Source organism: Arachis hypogaea, chromosome 20, assembly GCF_003086295.3.
Source record: "Arachis hypogaea cultivar Tifrunner chromosome 20, arahy.Tifrunner.gnm2.J5K5, whole genome shotgun sequence".
NCBI lineage: Eukaryota > Viridiplantae > Streptophyta > Magnoliopsida > Fabales > Fabaceae > Arachis > Arachis hypogaea.
This window is the reverse complement of record NC_092055.1, coordinates 51,031,007-51,042,665: the sequence shown is the minus strand read 5'-3', so window position 1 is coordinate 51,042,665 and position 11,659 is coordinate 51,031,007.

The window sequence follows — 11,659 nt, the reverse complement described above, 5'->3', positions numbered from 1 at the left end:
CAATTCTTCACTTCTTCACATACTCATGCTTTTTCTTTTTTATTTCACAACACTTATGCATTGATTCTTATTGACTATATTTTGGGGCATTTTGTCCCCTTGTTATTGTTTTTCTCTTCTTTTTTTTCCTTTCTTTTCTTTTCTTTTCATTTTTTTTGTATTTCTTATTTTTTTATTTTTTTCTTTATTTTCAAACTATATGCAAGAATATCAATCCATGAGGTCTAACATTTGATTAATACATGAGCATGCACCCAATTCCCAAATATAAAAATATAAAACACCCTTTTATCCCAACCAATGTTCCCAAACCTCCCCAATCTTGAGTAATGAACACTCTCACTAGTCTAACCCAATCAAAGATCCAAACAAGGGACTTTTATTAATTTTCACTTTAGGCTTGTAATGTTCTAAAATAAAGAACAATTGTGGTTAAGCATAGGCTCAAAATTGGTTAACAATGGAAGGTAAAAGGTAGGCTTATTTGGATGAGTGAGCTAATGAAATAATGGCCTCAATCATATAAATACATGAATACAAGGAATAATGGACATAAAGAATTAAACAAATCAAGGATCACAATCATAGAGAGAGCACAATTGCACACAAGAAGGAAAATAAGTGGTTATAAGATGTAAGCTCATCATTAGGCTCAAATCTCACATGCTTGTGTTCTTAGCTCAAAACATGCTTCACCAAATTGTATAATTCAAGCAAGTTCCACAAAAAAAATTTTTTCAATTGTGGTGCCATATAGATAAGGTCTTTGAAAAATTTCCTTGTTTTGACTAAGCTTATCCTAAATACAATGTTGTAATTTAGAAACTGTAAAAATTCCTTAGTTTATCCTTTCTTTTTCAAACCAAACCAAATTTCTTATGTAAAACGGGTAAACCAAACTCCAATAATCCATAATTTTCAAATCACAACCACTAAACTAAAGCAACTACATATATACATACTATTAACTACAAATGCAAATCCAACTAAAAATCTAAAAAGTATATCTAAACTATAGTGCAAAATACAACAAACTCAAATAAAAGTATCCAAAGTAACAAATATATACAATAATCTCAAAAGTGCTCAGTAAAAATAAAGTGCAAAGTACTAAAAATAACACAAAATAAGGGATAAATGGCCGAAATTGTGTTCACCCACAATAGCAATCCACCGACAGCGACGACGGTGACCTCCCCACACTTAGAATAAAGTATCGTCCTCGATGCTACGCTCGGGCTCGGGGTGAAAGTCAACTGTCGCATCTGGCTGGGCCTCAAGCTGTGGCTCCTCAGGGGGCTGCTGCGCCTCCGGGGTAGCCTGTGTCTGTGGTGGTGCCTCTGACTGAGCCTGCTCCTCCTCATGCTCCTCTTCCTCTGATGAAGAAGAGTCAGAAAGAGGGGACAACTCGACGCTCAGTGCTACAAACATCTGATCCACTCTATCCAGACGTCACATGATGCGGCACTCACTACGCTCCATGAAGTGGAACAGACACTGTACCAAGAGATATGTCGGCTGGGGTGCTTGTGGTGGTGGTGTAGTGCTCGCCGGTGGTGACAGGTGGTGTCTCGTCATCCGCTTCCCATGGCGCACCGGCCAGCTAAATCATCTGAGTGACCAAAGTGGGAAATGGGAGTATGCCATGGATATGTGCTCGCCACATGAATCGCCTGATCAACCGGGGGAAGTATACCTCCTTCCCCTCCATAACACATCCGATCATGATGAGCATGTCCACCGAAATCTCAGTAAAATGGGTGGTAGGCATGACATAGTGGAAAAAGATCTGCTGCCATGTCCTAGCCTCCCTCGACAGATGAGTAAACAGCATCCCCTTGGGCTTTCTATTGTCAGCATCCATCACCCAAGGGGCATCGGGGTAGCAATAACACTCCTCAAAGCATCATAATCAAAAGTCATACAATGTATCGCCACTTCCGCCTACTCATAGGCATCCGTATCACCGGTCTTTGGCAGACAGTGGAGTACATCCTCAATGGCACCCTCTGTAACCAATATCTTACTGCCTCGCAGGTGGACTGAATCAAGGGTATGTCTGAAGAAATTACAGTAAAACTCCTTGACCCATGATGAATTTATCCTGCCTAGCTCCCTATCAATAAAACCTAGGCCCATCCCCTGAATACATGTCTCAATGGATCGCCTTAGGTTGGTGGGGATGGCCAGTTTCTTCTCTATATTCAGATTCTTCTTCCGGTATGTTGGGAAGTAGAGCTCACAATATAGGTTAGGAAACATGTATGTGTCGGTAGACGGTAGTTGTTGGTCCTCTTTGTCCTTCTCATTAAGAGGGTTCTTGGCGTAGTCGTGGTAAGGAGAAAGAGTGGAGGATTGAGGTTTCTTGCGCTTTCTAGAGGTAACCTTAGCTTTTCCTCTATCAGTCATCCTGAAAAACAGATATACAAGATATAAACAATTAAGCCACGTAGAGGAATAAAAAGCAAGGAATGACATATTAATGAAGTGAGTTAAAAGAAAAGAATTCTTGGAAGGCAAGAAACATAATTCAGAAATCAATCAAAGCCATAAACCAAGAATTCAAGCTATACTTGCACAATTCTTGTTTACTAAGCACAATAAGCGTCATACCCAAAATAATGGTGGAAGGGTTAGTTGGAAACTAAAAAGAAAAATTAGTTGGTTAATCAAGTTAGAAGTTAGAAAATCGGTTTAAAGATTAGTGGTATGACGGTTGTTGGCTTACGCAAGATAAATGCAGAAAATAAGGATAACAAGCACACTCACATTCATGTGGAAGATGCAGTCATTGATGATGAAATATGAAATTTCGCACAAAAGTATATAAATAAAAAAAAGTCATCAACAATGTCATGGTCACTAGATGTGCAATAATTGGTGTTGCAAAAATTAAAATACACTTTGTGTAACGAAAAGCAAGTTGGAAACTATATCACATAATGTTACACTGGTGGAAGGTACCAATTATTACCAATGAATGAACCATATTCAAGAAAATGCAAGTTAAGGTCAAATGGTAAGCTTGGCATGAGTCAAAAGGCATTTGATTAACTTGAAAAGTGAGAGCACAAGAAGGTTTAATGCATATCACGGGAAACAAAATAGACACGGAAATGCTAACCAAAGTAACCTAAGAATTGAACTTGATGTAAGTCAAGTAAATCTCAATGTCAAAAGTGTTAAGTTCAATTCTAGGTAGCAAGTTTAAAAACAAAACAATTTCTAGAAATTTGGGCAGCATTTCGACAGTAAATCGAATGTTCCCGGATAACAGAAAACAGCAAAAATCACATATGAATCCAAAAATACATTAGACATGATAGAAGTAGGGATCGCATAAGTTCAAGCAGCAGCAAGCTCAATTTCACAAGTAAAGATCAGTAAAGCAGCATTGAAAAAAATAGCATAGCAGTGGCAATATGTACACAGAACAGCACATCAGTCACCATTCAGCAAAGTATGTAGCATTGAGAAAGTAAACAAAAACGGAGCAATTATCGGGCCTAAAATCTTCTAACCACAACCTAGCTATCTAACATCATACATTTCTATCTAACCTAACAAGCAGAATGAATCACTAATCTAGCTAAAATTAACAGACACAATTAAGTAAAAAGTAAGGAAACAAAGCATTGGGAGGCAGGGGAAACCTGGGCTGAGAGGCAGAATGGAAATGGAGGTGGAAAGAAGAGAAGGTGTGGGACTGTGGTGCCGCCTAGGAATGGTGGCGGCGCAGCTTGCAGTGAAGCAGAGGTGGCGCAGGGCAGGCGTGCTGATAAACCAATATTTTATGGTTTATCTTGTACTCAATTGAGTGGTTTTTATCTACTCTTTACCCACTTATTCATACTATTTTTATGGTTTTACAATTGCCTTCCTAATTATGTGCTTGAATTGAAAACATGTTTCTTTAGACTTATCTTTGCTAATATTATTCCTCTCTTATTACCATTAGATGCTTTGATATGCGTGTTAAGTGTTTTCAGAGATTACAGGGCAGGAATAGCTCAGAGGATGGAAAGGAAGCATGCAAAAGTGGAAGGAATACAAGAAGTTGAAGGAACTGCAAAGTTGTTAGCCTGACCCTCTCGCACTCAAACAGCTGTAACTTTAGCTACAGAGGTCCAAATGATGTGGTTCCAGTTGCGTTGAAAAGCTAACGTCTGGGGCTTCGATTTGATATATAATATGCCATAGTTGCTCTGATGCTAGGCGACGCGACTATGTGCTCCATGCGGACGCGTCGCAGTGACGGAAATTCAGCATGTTTGTATTCGCAACCAGCGAATTCTGGGTTGTTTCTGACCCAGTTTTCAGCTCAGAACACACAGATTAGAGGCTATAAAGTGGGTGAATGCATCCATTCATAATCAGGCTTTCATATTCATAATATTAGGATTTAGATGTAAGTTTTTAGAGAGAGAGGTTCTCTCCTCTCTTTTAGGATTAGGATTTAGGATTTCTCTTAGTTTTAGGAGTGCCTCTAAATCCCAGGTTCAATGTTCCTTTAATTTATGTTTCTCTTTTATTTTAATACTTTTATTTGTATTTGATTTATGTTGCCCAATTGGCTTATGAACTTTTCATGTTAAGATTTGAATGTTCTATTTATTATAATTCGAGGTATTTCAGATTCAAGATTTTTTTCTTTTATTTATGTTACTGTTGCTTCCCATCTGAAGGCATTTTTATTCAAGTAGATTTCTCTCCCTTTTGACTTTGGTCAAGTGATTAGTAACACTTGAGTTATCAAACTCAGCAAGTGATTGAAATTGGCAGATTCTGATTGAACTAGGATTGCTCTAAAGCTAGTCTCTCCACAGGAGTTGACTAGGACTTGAGAATCAAGCTAATCAGTCCACTTAACCTTCCTTTGTTTAGTAAAGGCTGACCAAGTGGGATTAAAACCCAATTCTCTTCACACCTGATAAGGATAACTAGGATAGAAATTCTAATTCATATACCTTGCCAAGAGATTTTATTATTATTATTTTATTTTTATTATCATTCAACATACTGCTTCCTTACTTTCAAAACCCCCAATTTACAAGACTCATAACCAATAATAAGAACATACCTCCCTGCAATTCCTTAAGAAGATGACCCGAGGTTTAAATACTCGGTTATCAATTTTAAAAAGGGGTTTGTTACTTGTGACAACGAAAACGTTTGTACGAAGAGATTTCTATCGGTTTAGAGACTATATCTACAACGCGACTGTTTTTATGAAATTCTTTACTGGAAAAAATCCTAACGTCACGTGCCGAACAGGATTCCGGGCAGCGGAGTGGTTGGCGAGGTGAGAGAGAGGAAGAAGGGAAGAGAGGGTGTGAGTGGTGGTTCGGCGGCAGTGGTGATCGGTGACAGGGGTGATGGGAGGTGGTGGTTGCAGAGCTCAGGGTTGTTATGGAGTTTGGTGAAGGGAAAGGAAAATGGAACGTTGGAAGGGAGAAGAGATTGGGGGACGTGAGTGTTAGGGTTCTCGCGTGGATGGGGTTAAGGTTTTTGAATCCACGCGTACGTGTCCTGTACGCGCCCGCGTATATGGATGAAAAAGGAGTGGACGCCCAAGCGTGGTTGGAGGGAGTGCGCTTTGACGCGTACGCGTAAGGTACGCATCTGCGAGGCTTAAGGATTGTGCCACATTATGCTTAGTAAGCGTGCGAGAGTTGCGCAACTCTCTGGAAAATGGATGGTATCTATGTGGACACATCGACGCATTCGCGTCATGTACACGTACGCGTGCATCTCCTTATGCCCCATGCCTAGTGCTCGTGCCATGTTTGCCCAGCTCTCTGGGATATGTATGGATCTGTATTTCCTCATCGACGCGTGTGCGTACAGCGTGCGCACGCGTCCCTGCTCCTTTTTTTTTTTCAGAAATACTAAAAACAGCCTAAAATCCTCTTAACACCACCTACAACTCAAAATCAACTAGAAATGAAAAATTACAAAAATATTTTTGGCTTTTTAAGAGTTTTCAAATACAAGCAAGGAAACTTGCATCACAAGCAACTAGCAACCAAGCTATTAAAGCAACTAAATGAAGAGGAAACTACCTACAATGGCAACTCAAATCACTTATTAATCAAAGTCACCAGAGAATGGAAAGAGTTTACCATGGTGGGGTGTCTTCCACCTAGCACTTTTAGTTTAAGTCCTTAAGTTGGACATTTAGGAGACTCTTTGTCAAGGTGGCTTGTGTTTGTACTCATCCTTGAATCTCCAAGGATGCATGTTCTTCAAATGGTTGACAGAAATTCCAACCGTCTTCACCAAGCTTGGGTGAAGTTCAACCCAAGATATGAGTTCCCAAAGTTGGTCTTCGTAGTGCCATCCGGGATCCCATATCTTATTTTCACACCCGTCTTCAAGTTGATTATCATGGTTCTTCCATCCAGGTGATTGACACATAGAAATGTCCATAGAAAGCCAAATCATCCTCCTGGACCCACACAAAGTAGTGTTCATCCAATCATAACCCCTATGCTTTGAAGCTTTGACCTTAGTGAGCATAATACCAAACTTCCAACCACTACACAACTCCCTCTTACTATTGACTCCACAAAGAGCTCTAAGTTGCCCATCTGTTTCAATCAATCCATATTCAAGTGAGAAAGTGAAGCTCAAGGGTAAGAATTTTACCCACTTGAATGTTGTGTTGGATGGTGACTTGGGAAGTGGAACCTCCCTACACTTAGACAATGCGAGGTCTACTTCCTTAGGCTCTTCCTTAGTTATTTTCACCTCTTGACAACTTCTTTCAATTTCTTCTTGCTTGACAATATCACTTGGCTTGGAGTTGTCTTCAATAACTTCAATTTCTCGTCCCATGGGAGGTAATTAAATTTTGGATAAGAAGTCATTGATGATTGATAAACTATTATTTTATGATTTATATTGTGTTTACTTACGTGGTTTTATCAAGTCTTCACCCACTTATTCATATGATTTGCATGTATTTACAATTCCATCCCAAGAATTGTCCATGGTTGAAAACTTGCTTCCTAGAGATCTTTTAATTATGTATTTTTATTCTCCTTTATACCATTCGATGCTGTGATCCGTGTGTTAAGTGTTTCGGGCTTCATAGGGCAGGAATGGCTTAGAAAATGGAGAGGAAGCTTGCAAAAATAGAAGGACCACAATAAACTGAGGAGATGACCAGCAAACACTGACGGGAGTGCATGGCTCATGCGAATGCGCAAAATGGAGAAATCGCAGCGACGCGAACGCATGCCTGACGTAAACGCGTGGATTGGAGCCTGCACGAATGACGCGAACGCGTGAACGACGCGAACGCGTGACAAGGAAAATCGCTGAATGACGCGAACGCGTGGACGACGCGTACGCATGACCTGCGCGATCTGCAAAAATAACAGAATACGCTGGGGCTATTTCGGGCTACATTTTGACCCAATTTTCGGCCTAGAAACACAGACTAAACATAGGGAACATGCTGAGACTCAACACGCATCCACACACATCCAGACGCATTCAGATTCATCACATTAGGATTACTTCAGTTTTAGATCTGAACTTTTAGATTTGCATTACATTGATAGTTTATGCTTTTGCTTGGATTTTTGGATGCTGAGAGTGATTACCTCCGTTGAAGACATTACTTTAGTTTGTTTCCTTATTCCCTTATTTTTAATTAGTTACTAATTGACTCTGTTCAGATAATTATGCATTTTGAATTTATTAATATATAGAGTTATTTTTATTTTAATTAATTTTAATTCTCTATTTTATTTTTTTTAATTATGTCTTCTCATATTTTTACGATTATTAACTTCATGTCAATGCAGTAGAATTTCTACTTGACATGGGGGTTGATTAAGAGGAGATACTTGAGTTGGAATGCTCAAGTGCTTGGTTGAATTGGACGTTGTTAACTAATTCCATACCTACACACATTAGACCTCCCCAAGGGAGAGGACTAGGAATTGAGGGTAAGAGTTAGTTTAATTACCATACTTTTCCTTATTTAGTAAGGGATAACCGAGTGAGAACAATACCCTTTTTACACTACACTTGAGAAGATCCCAACAAGGATAGAAATTCCATTTAATTATTCCCCCAGTCAAGGCCTTTTATCTGGAGTATCAATAATTATTCTTAGTTTATTTTTATTGCTTTAATTTTTAATTATTTTAGTTACTCATTATCAAAACTTAATTTTTCTGAAAACCCCTAGTTAATAAAATAGCACTCTTTTTTGTAACTCGTTGGGAGACGACCTGGGACTCATACTCCCAGTATTTTATTTCTAAAATTTGTGACAACCCTTTTTAAATTGGTGAGGCAGATCTTAGCCGGTTAAGAGCTATACATGCAACGCTGTTCTCTTAATTAAAATCTCTAAATTGGTTAACTTCTGCCACGCATCAATTTTTGGCGCCGTTTCCGGGGAGTTGCAATAGTGTGCTAAATTATTAATTAGTGTATATATTTTATTTTTATTTGCATATTTTATTTTTACTTCTGTTACCATGAGCTATTTGTTTTTCTCATTGAATGACGCGTTCATTGCCTAATCCGAGTTTAGTCCCATTTGATCCTGAAATTGAAAGAACTCTTTCATATATTAGATGAACTCGACGTCGGTTAGCCTCCAAGGATGGTGAAGTGATTATTATCGATTTACCAGTCTCATCTGAGGGCGAATCTAAACTGCCATCTGAGAGCGAAACAAGCTCCTTTACTACTGATTCAGTTGATTTACATGCAGATACCATGGTAGCACCTAGGAGAATTACCCTCCAGGAAGCTAGAGCCCCAGATTTTACACTGCAGCCGTATCAAGCGCATTACCCGACCGTAGCTGTAGATTTTGAACTAAAAACCGCACTGATCAACTTAATGCCCAAGTTTCATGGCTTACCTGCTCAAGAGCCTATCAAGCACCTTAGGGATTTCCAGACAGCCTGTTCTACTGTTAGGCGTCATGGTGCAGATGAAACTTCTATTCTGTTAACCGCTTTCCCATTTTCTCTTGAGGGAAAGGCGAGGGAATGGTATTACGCTCAGCCTGAAGCGACCGTTACTAACTGGGATACACTTAGAAGAGAATTTTTGGAAAAATACTTTCCATATGAAGTTACTGATAGATTGAGGAAGGAGATTTCAATGATTATTCAGGGCGAATCCGAGACTCTCTACGAATATAGGGAGTGCTTCAACAATCTCCTGGACGCATGTCCCCATCACATGATTGATAAACTAGTATTGATCAGCTACTTCACTCAAGGCATGAACCCCCAGGATAAGACTACACTGGAAGGTGCCAGTAATAGTTCTCTGAAAAAGTATAAAATCGCAGATGAAGCATGGAAACTGATCAGCGACTTAGCTGAGTCCACTAGGAATCACAGATAGAAGCGCAACCATTCCAAAGCTGTTGCAGGGATTTCCTCTAGCAAAGAGACTACTGCTCTCACCCAGAGTATATGTGAAATGACCAACCTACTGAAGCAGATGCAGTTAAATTAACACCAGGCACAACAAGCTCAGCCTTCACCACAACAAAGTCAACTGTTAGTTCCACAAAGAGTATGCGGGATCTGTGCTGATTATAGTTATTATACTGATGAATATCCGCAGCTCCAGGAAGACAACACTGTGGCAGCCACTCACAACTTCTATGACCGCCCGAATCAAGGATACAATCAACAAGGTGGCAATTATAACCATGGATGGCAGGACAACGCTAATCAAGGATGGAAAGATAATTCTAACCATGGCTGGAGGGATAACTTTAACAGAAGAGGCAGAGACAATAATGGAAACCAGAGGTAAAATAACAACAATAACAACAGATAGCAGAATCAGAATCAACCTTACAGAGCACCTCACCTAAGACAATCACAAGGAACCCAGCACAACCAACAACAACTTCCTCAGATCACTTATTCTAATTCCTCATCAAATGACGAGATGCTCCATTCTCTTGCGCAAGGACAACAAGACATGCAAGCTCAGCTGAACTCTAGTCTGAATGGCTTGACTGCCACTATACAATCTTTCGTCTCCCGAATGGATTCATCACTTAATTCCACACATCAACCTTCAAGCTCCAGTAGAATTCCTTCTCAATCACTGCCCAATCCCAAGGGTGGCATCAATGTCATCACTCTAAGGTCTGAAACCACACTACAGGAAAGAAACCATGAAGAGCCAAGCCCATTAGTACTCGTGCCAGCAGAGGATGTGATGGAAGTGGAAGATGCTGAAGAGGAAGAGGACATACAAGACATAGTTGAAGAAGAAGCAGCTCAACCACAGAATGAAACACCAAAGGATGTTGAAGCTACAAGGAGCGCCAATCCTATCCCATTTTCACAACTTGCAATGAAGCCCAGAAAACAGATGGAACTTGATCCCAAAATGGTAGAAATATTCAAAAAGGTCGAGGTAATTGTTCTCCTTTTTGATGTTATTCAACAGGTACCTAAATACACAAAGTTTCTAAAGGATTTGTGCATACATAAAGATAAAATTAATGAATTAGAAACTATTCCTTTAGGTAGTTCTATATTTGCTTTAATGGGAAATATACTTGAAAAATGTAGTGATCCAGGTCCATGTATGGTTAATTGTACCATTGGAGGTGTAAATTTTTCTGACTGCATGTGTGATTTAGGAGCATGTGTTAGTATAATGCCTTTGTCTATATATGATACTTTGAGGCTCCCTCCCTTAAAAAGGTCGGCAGCTCGTTTTGTGTTAGCAGATAAAAGCATTATTACAGTAGTTGGAATTGCTGAAGATGTATTAGTGAGCATTAAGGGGCTCACATTTCCCATTGATTTCTATATCCTGGAAATGCCCCCTAATAACTCAGGAAGACCATCATCAATCCTGCTTGGAAGACCATTCCTGAAGACTTCAAAGTTCAAGCTGGATGCATTCTCAGGAACTTACTCCTTTGAGATAGATGGCAGAACAGTGAGTTTCAGTTTAAATGAAGCTATGAAGCATCCTCTGGAAGATCATTCTATCTTCCAATGCGACATTATTGATGAAACTGTAGCTAAAGTTCACCAGGAAGAATTAGAAGAGAAGTACATGGAGAAAGGTCCAAGTGTGGGGACACTTTCTGAAAATAATGAGAAGACTTTACCATTATCACCAGCCCCGGATGATCCAGAGCCTAGCTATGAGCAGAAATTAGAATTAAAGCCCCTTTCTCCACACCTCAAGTATGCTTACCTTGATGACAAGCAGAAGTTCCCAGTCATAATTGCAAAAGAACTCACTTCTTAACAGGAAGAACAACTACTCAGTGTGTTGAGAAAACATAAGAAAGCAATTGGATGGAGCTTGGCAGATATAGTAGGCATTAGCCCTCAAGTTTATGAACACAGAATATTCTTAGAAGAGGGAGCAAAGCCTGTCCGTCAGCCTCAAAGAAGATTGAATCCCACCTTCTTAGAAGTTGTCAAGAAAGAAGTAACCAGACTACTTGAAGCAAATATCATTTACCCCATCTCAGACAGTGAATGGGTCAGTCCAGTACAAGTGGTGCCCAAGAAATCTGGAGTCACAACAATAAGAAATGAGCATGGAGAGCTCCTGACAACAAGAGTGCAGAATTCATGGAGAGTTTGCATTGACTATAGGCGTCTCAACCAAGCCACTCGCAAGGATCATT